This window comes from Acyrthosiphon pisum, chromosome X (genome assembly GCF_005508785.2).
Source record: "Acyrthosiphon pisum isolate AL4f chromosome X, pea_aphid_22Mar2018_4r6ur, whole genome shotgun sequence".
Lineage (NCBI taxonomy): Eukaryota > Metazoa > Arthropoda > Insecta > Hemiptera > Aphididae > Acyrthosiphon > Acyrthosiphon pisum.
In genome coordinates, this window is record NC_042493.1 from 49,603,627 (window position 1) to 49,610,930 (window position 7,304).

Consider the following 7,304-nt stretch of genomic DNA (forward strand, 5'->3'; position numbering starts at 1 on the left):
GACCCATTTATAATAATTATCTTTATTCATATTATCGTGGTAATCACCACTAGAGCTTGATCTTCCCATGTTAGTAAAGCATTAGGAACAAAACCTTTTTCTCTCCAGCATGAACAATTATTAAATGCTTTCCTTTACTTAAACTTTGTTTCACTGTATTGTCATCATTGTCGGAACTCCATGATTTATTAACAACATGTGATGATAATACATAACTTTCGTCAGTATACACTATTTTTCTACCTTGCCTACGAAACTCAAGTATTTGTTTTAAGTACTCTATTCTTTTCAAACGTATATTATGTTTTTCTATCAACAATTTTCTATTAGTTTTCTTTTCTTTCAGTTTTACGAAATTTGAAGCCCATTTCCGAAATTATTCTGTTTAATGTTTTAGTACTTCCCAAATTCATAAATTGGTTTTGTTTTTCAAAAATAAGTTTAACGGTAGGTACAATTTTATCAACCGTATACATGTATACATAACCATCTGTGATGGTTCGCTTTAAAGCACATCTATCGAAATCGTCAACTAAAGCTTTTATTTTTGTCACATTATTCCTTTTTTTATAAGGGGTGATAAATGTAGCCAATGTAGAATTTCCAGTTAAATCAATGTTTTTCTTACCTTCATACACAATACGTTTAACTGACATAGTAGAATAACCAGTAGCTTCTGCAGTCATCGTATACAACCTACAGTGAGCCATGTATTCATTTTTATCTTTAAAATAATTGAAAACATTCCAAATTATTTCCTTAGCTTGACTGTGAGCTTTACGATTTTTAATTTTTTAACTCATTATAAAAAAAATATTTATTTTATAGCGTATGTTTTCAGTACAAATGAACACGAACACAATACTGGAACGAATGAGTCCATCTCTATTAGTATATTTCATAATGTCCATATCTATTAATAATTAATATTGTCATTGGTCAGCCGAGTCATTTATTTTTATACATTTATAGTATATCAAAGCAATATCTATGCGCTTGTCAAAGATTACTGTCTGGAATTCATTAACATGATTTTTTAGGCCGTTAGCATTAAACAGTAAAATAGATAGCGAGTTATTGGTGTAGGAATTATTCATTATTTATTGTTTAGGAGTGAGGTGATAACTTGTGTGAGGAGAGCTATTAATGGGTTGATGAGAGATTTTAGTTCACCTACAAAGGAGGACATGAATTGAGTTAGGTCGGAGGGAGGAGAAGGTAGGGGTGGTTGACTAGCTGTGGCCTGTGCATAAATTTTTGGAGGGGTTAGATTCATTTTTTTCCGAAAGGGTAGCGAGTGGGTGGCTTTCTTTTACATTATAAGGTTTGATTGTATCATGTAAGAAATTACTTTTAGTGGTAGGTGTTTTCCGGCGCTGGAATTCCTTGTAGACGCTGCAACCTCGGTAGTTGGCTGGATGATCTCCGGAGCATAGTACACATTTGGCAGGGGAGTCAGGTGACTTATTGCAATCGGAAGATGGATGATGCGCGCTGCATCAGACGCAGCGTGCTGAATAACCACAGTATGCCGGCGTGTGGCCGTAATCTTGGCAATTTTGACATTGACTAATTAACTTAGGCTTGTATGGTTCTTCAACCTTAATTTTTGTGTGCAGAAGGGATAATTGCATAATTGGAAGATTTGATTAGAGTGATCGGTGGGTTCTAAATTAACGAAGAACAGCGGGAGTGGATGCTTGCTAGTCTTGTGCAGGACATTCGTGACTTGTCTGACTTCGAAGAGGTGCGTCTCGAGCTCAGATTTAATTAGTACTATTGGCGTAGTAGGGTGCAGATTGCGGATAACAGGAGTATTCCTGGGTTTGTCTTCAGCAAGTTGGTAAGTGTGGTATTTAGCGTTATGTTCTTTTAAATAATTAATTAGAAGTCCATAAGAATCGGGATTGGCGGTCTGAATTTTTAAGCGGTCTGTGGTGGCTTTGCAAATGAAGTTATCAACTCAATTAAAGTTGTACAGAGGCCTGGAAAGTCATCTACTCCTTTCATAAATATCGGGGAAGGTGGTTTGGGTCTGACCGCGATGTCAGGATCTTCGGGTTCCATGATTGTGTCAAAAACCGTGTTGGGAGGTTCGGTGATCGTAAGTGGTTCATAGGAATTACGTGTTGAGAAAAAGAGTTTTTTGGTTTTTGGTTGAGCATTATTTGTAGAAGAGGATTTGGAGGTGGTAGAACCGTATGATGAGCTTGACAGATTTCTTTTACCTGTTTGAGTAGTCCATTTTTGATTTGTAGAGCTGTTCGTAATGTTGTGTTGGGTGTTGTGGCCTGGGTTGCTCATTTCAGAGTTTTGTATAATAATTATAATAAAAACTTCTATTGTATTTTAACCAACCTGATTATGGTGGAACCAACAATCTGAGGTTTGTACTCCTGGAAAATATGACTGGACTACATCCCTCAATACTGTTTCATAATCGGTAACAATTGTATTGGGTGATATATTCGGTAAAAGATTATTTTTAATGTAATGGAAAACGGTGTCGTATGAGTTTCTGGTTTTTGCCAAAAATGTAGGGTACGTTTACTACATTTGTAATATATTAAATAGATATAATAGATTAAAGAACAGATTTATTAATTTCCAGACCATATATTGTTTTTTATTCATTGAATTTTGTTCAATTCAATTTTTTATTTCAATACTTATTACTCAAGACCAGATTTTGCATAAAATGCATGTTGCTATTTTCTACATCATAAACATGCAGTCAAGGATTGTTCATAAATCATTACTTGATTGATAAATATCAAAATTGTATACTGCATATTTATGTATTGTGAGGATCTGGTAGTTTGTGACTACCAAAAACCACCCACGACCAAAGGGGAACACTTTGGTCGTGACCTATGAGCCGCACCGCGTGGTGGCCCGAGGGCCAAGTCGGTGGAACTCACAGGCTTTGAACACGCATCCGCAAATGAATGCGGAAGATTTATATTTTGGGAAAAAGAAAAGAAATAATTAAATTAAATAATAATATTGAGGTTTTGGGTAATCACGTGGGTTTATTAAATGTACAATTAATTAGTTTTAATATAATAATAATTATAATGGCATCGTTGGCATTACAATATTTATAATAATGATTCTGTGTGGGCACATAGCAAATATAACAATAATAATTTTAAGTACACTTTTCCCGGCCCACAGGAGGCGACACACTATATCACTCATAGTGTGCCCTCGCAGGGTTACCGGGAAAATGTATTCATGACTACAGAGGTAGTAAAGAATAAAAAAAGCAAAAAATATAATAGGGACCCGAGTCTTGCGACGCCTCAATGGAAGTACGTAGATTTTAATATGGAGGATGGCTCCACATAATCTACGGCCCGCGTGCTTGTATAGGGGGGACAGGGGGAGAAAAATTATATTAATTTACGATATTGACGCTGACAGGTTGATGACGATGACGTTGACAGGAACGTAGCTCGGCCCATCGTCCGGGCCCTCGTGTGGATCTTAGCCAATCATGTGGCGTGGTCGCACGCGTTCCAGTGTTGTGACGTGTGAAACCGTGAACGGCGTTGAACGGTGATGGTCTCAAAACGCTGTCGGAAACGTTTTTAATTATGTTTTGAAATGTTAGTGACGTCACGTGGTTTTTGGTGTTGTCGACGCGGTCGTTGAAGAGTTATTTGGTCAACGTCGACCAGAGCGGTTGAAGACGAAAAAACAAGACGAGTAGAGCCGTTGAAGGCGAAAAAATGAGTGAAAAGACGGCGATCCGGCTTGGCCCGCAACGGAGCTTTTTGTTGTTGTTGTGTTGTGGGGTAGGTCAGTGCCGTGTAATAGAGGGAATTGATACAATAATCAGGCTTTTTGACAGTTTGCTCCACCGGTGTTGTGCGGCGGGACCCGACGTAGGCGCCGACGGCATCGGCGGCCGTGAGCAACGACGTGCAGGTACGGTTCACTGCGGGTTGTGGAGGTCGGGGGACAGTTGTTACATAATACTGCGGTCATTCTTGCATTGGCTGGCGCGCGATAATCATAACAATATAATAATAAGATATGCTCGTGAATGATAATATGGGTACAGGTATGTTTGTTGTATTTAATAATAATAAGGCAAAAAATGCTGTGATGTTACAGTATATTCTGACTTTATTGCATGTTCTGCATATTTTTGAATATTTTAACAAAAAAGCGTACAAAAACACTTATACACTTAACAAGCCAAATAGGTGTAACTCTTATTTAAATTTTACTATGCATATTTTGTGATTTTTTCTTGCATATTTAGACTTTTTTAGTGCATGTTTGCAAGCATATTCTATAATTAAAATGCATATAAATCCGGTCTTTAATTATTACTTATGGGGATTAATATAAGAATTCAATGTTTCAATGTTTATTTAATTCATACATTTTCCTTTTTAGTACCTAGGTACCTATCTAATAAATATCTAAATTAATATCTTAATAAATATCTGATAAATAAATTGTAATTACATATTGTTAAAATAATTATTCACTAAATAAAATTTTGGTAAATATAGACATAACATTGATAACTTATAAATTGTAAGTAATAATAATTAATATAATAATATAATTTTTATATACTTACGTGACTCCATTTTTTTTCCCATTATTGTCGTATCTGTATCCGTCGTGTTCCATAATCGAAGACGGTAATTTAAATAAATATTATAATATTATAATATAATGTTAAAGTGTTAATAATTATATTAAGACACAAGACTACACTTGCATTGAAATCTCGAAAGAGAATGACAAAGAACAATACTCAAAATAAGACATTTTAGGTATTTATATTATTATAAATTTAAAATTCTATAATTCGTTTATACTTATTAAAGCGCGTCCAAAATAAAAATAGAAAAATTATTTGAAAAAAGCATACAGGGGGTTTCAAAATTTATGCTACAGACATTAATATGACATTAATATTAAAAATAGAGAAAAATTTATAATACGAACGTTTCTTGATTTTAGAATCATCTAAGTACAATTTTATTGAAACAACGGTCGTATTATACATTTTTCTTCATTTTGAATATTTATGTGGTAAAATGTCTAAAATGTCTAAAATCATAAATTTTGAATCACTCTGTATATATTCTGTGGTATATACCTACTACAATATGGGTATTATTCAATGCTTGTTTCAAAACAAAAAAAAATAGAAGGGAAAATAAATGTCTCCCGTATAATTATTATTAGTGTAGTGATCCCTCACTAACGCTTACAATTTTTGAATCCAACGACGTTGATGATGAAAGAGGTTTTTCAAAGGAGAGATTTGCAGAATGACAAGTGTTACAGTAAATAGTTATAAGTAATTTATTAAAAATAAACAAAGTATTTAAAAGTTATATAAATTTGAGGACAGAGCGACAAGCGACTGCCCGAGAAATCAGCGTGTGCGTAGTGCAGCTCTGTACTAATTCTAATTTTACTATAGACCTTATCCTATATTTATATAAAATCTATACGGATACAAACGTACACGGTAGAGTCCAGGAGGTGGATATTTGAAAGGAAACCGGTGCTGGACGTGGTTATTGCCAAAGCATCCCTTTTTTATGATCGGCAATTAAATTGCAGGTGCAAATTTGAATAAGCTTGTTTTCGTCTTCCACGAAAACAGATATCTAATTCGGGTTATTTTTATAGGTTTGTTTTCGCAATATCGTGGAGATGTGAAAATATATATATTTTAAAACTCAAGGTTCGTACATTGTACGCGGCTCTTGTAATAGTCGGCGCGATTCTTGGAATCGTCGAAGAGTTTATGTTCTTGTTGTTGTCCTATCGTGAGAATGCACTTGGTTATAAAAGTAATAAAAATATAACGTCGGTTTACTACATTAGGTACATAATATATTATAAAATTAAAAATATCATTATAATCCAAAATTGTACATAATATTATTAGTATAAAATATGAATCCCTACTTGCCATTCTCATAAATCTCTACATAGGTAGGTCATAGATACCTACGATTCTACGAATATCTTACGTGATACCTCTGATACGTATGAGGTTATTACTTATTTGAAAAATGTATGGTACAAGAAGAACGGGTCACCATTAAGTATTTATTGAAGAGTTTAAAACTTTAATAGCTACAGAACGAAAATCATTACTTTAGAGTTTAAATAATTTTATTTCATTTTTGTGTAGCAATACAAAAATATATTTTAATTTTGTGTTTAATTATGTATAATTTTTTTGGCTGTCTGCCGTAAATCCAAATACAAAATAAAACAAACTTACTTAAAAGGCTAAAATTTAATTGATTCGTGTGATTATACGAGTAGGAGACAGAAGCAGGGTGTATACGAATTTCAATTATTTTTTCAATGTTTATGACGCTAAATTAGAAAAAAAAAGTTATCAAAGAATTAATTATCACAAGAAAATATTAAAAAAGCAAAGAATTATCGTTACGTAAAAATACGTAACAAGAAGTAATCGATTGCTGTACAATTAGATGATTAGTTACTGACCACTATTTTAGATATTGCTATTTAAGTAAGTATTTTATTTCATTATTTGTTTTTGTATTAAGGTTAGGTAGGTTGAATTCATTTTTGCCGAAAACATTTCATTCATAAGTATTAATACTGTTTAATTATTATGATTATTTTTATTTTTTATTTTATTTTATTATTAAATATACGGGATAAAAACCCTTTAACACAATTACACATTACATTCATAGACATTATATACAGTTATATAACTTAAGATAAGAAGTATTTAATTAAGCAAAACAGCTATAAAGTAAGTAGACACGAAGGGTCAACATTGGCATTACTCATCATACGTGAAATCGGTTCATTTTTTAGATAGTTTGTGGAGGCAAAAGGGACATAAAAAGGAGCAATAGATCGGGAAGGACGTTGAGGAACACGGAAACAGATTAAGGAAAGCAATTCAGGAGAGTCGATAATTCCATCTAATAAGTTTTTTAAAAATTTAATGTCCGCCAACCGCCTACGCTCAGCCAGGGAAATCAGTCCTAGTTGAGTAGCAACTGGTTCGTAGTTATGAGATTCAGATGGAATATTCAGACGAAATCCAGCATACTTCATGAATTTTCGTTGAACCCTTTCTAGCATGACAGAGTCATTATTGTCGTGAGGATTCCAAATAACGGCACCATATTCTAAAATAGAGCGTACGAGAGTACAATAAAGAACCTTAAAGGTTAAGCCTAGTCGAAAGTCTCTACATAGTGTAGTAAACCCAAAAGCTATAATATTGTTTTAAATAAATATATAGAATATTTATACATACAGTA